The sequence below is a fragment of the Austrofundulus limnaeus genome, unplaced genomic scaffold (assembly GCF_001266775.1).
Source record: "Austrofundulus limnaeus strain Quisiro unplaced genomic scaffold, Austrofundulus_limnaeus-1.0 Scaffold7, whole genome shotgun sequence".
Lineage (NCBI taxonomy): Eukaryota > Metazoa > Chordata > Actinopteri > Cyprinodontiformes > Rivulidae > Austrofundulus > Austrofundulus limnaeus.
The window spans coordinates 3542090-3543189 of record NW_013952409.1 but is presented as its reverse complement, the minus strand read 5'-3'; positions in this window follow the sequence as shown (position 1 = coordinate 3543189).

Here is a 1100-nt window from a genome sequence, read left to right as displayed (position 1 = left end):
CTTCTAAAGTCAATAATGAGTCTAATGTTAAATTAAAATATTAATGTTGACAAATTTGTAATTAACTGACTAGACTAGTTGTTTCAGCCACAATCATCTTCATTCTAGGCTCCATCTGCTACAGTCTGTCCTGCTGGAACGTGATGTGATTTGTGTCATACAGGTGTGATGGAGTGAGTTCAATCAATACGGTGTCAGAATGGTTTATATTTACACTTCCCATCCAACCACAATCAGATTCACTCAATCCATGGGCTCCATGTATCTGAATATATTTCTATTTTTTTCTGAACAATGAAAAGATGGCATAAAAACAAGTCAAAGTTAAGTAGAAATAAAATACTTTTTGCATTTTTAAAAAGTTAGGAGTATAAAGTACAGATAATTGAATTAAAAAGTAAGGAGTAGAAGTAAAAAGTACCGGTAGGCTGAAAAATAATTACTCCACTAAAGTATAAATAACCAAAATTTCTACTTAAGTAAAGTAACAAAGCATTTGTACTTAGCTACTTGACACATCTGTGTATGTGTTACTACAGCAGAAATAACCAGGCCTACAGGCTGTAGTAAACCATAGTTTCTGATCAATAAAAAACAGTGACTTAACTACAGTTATCAGAAATATATACAGTATATAGATAAAGAATGGATGTTGGAAAGGATACAAACAGAATTTGTAAAAATACAAACATGGTTCAAACTTAATAAATTGTCACTAAACTTGGATAAAACTAATTCCATGATATTCAGTAATAGAAAGAAAACTATTGATTTTCCATTTAAAGTTGATGGTGCTGAGATTAGTAGAGTCAGTGAGATAAAGTTTTTGGGTATTATCATTGAGGAAAGGCTGACATGGAGAGCTCATATAAACAAAAATAGGTAAATCTGTTGGAGTACTGTATAAAGTAAAGCAGTTATTCAATGATAAAATGATAAAATGAAGACCCCAAACCCAGACCCAAACCAGTGGTTATTCCGTATGTTGCGGGTGTTTCKGAGAAACTGAGACATTTATTTTCTAAACATGATGTCCCAGTAGCTTTCAAACCCCAAAACACATTACGGCAAAGGCTGGTTCACCCCAAAGATCCGGTACC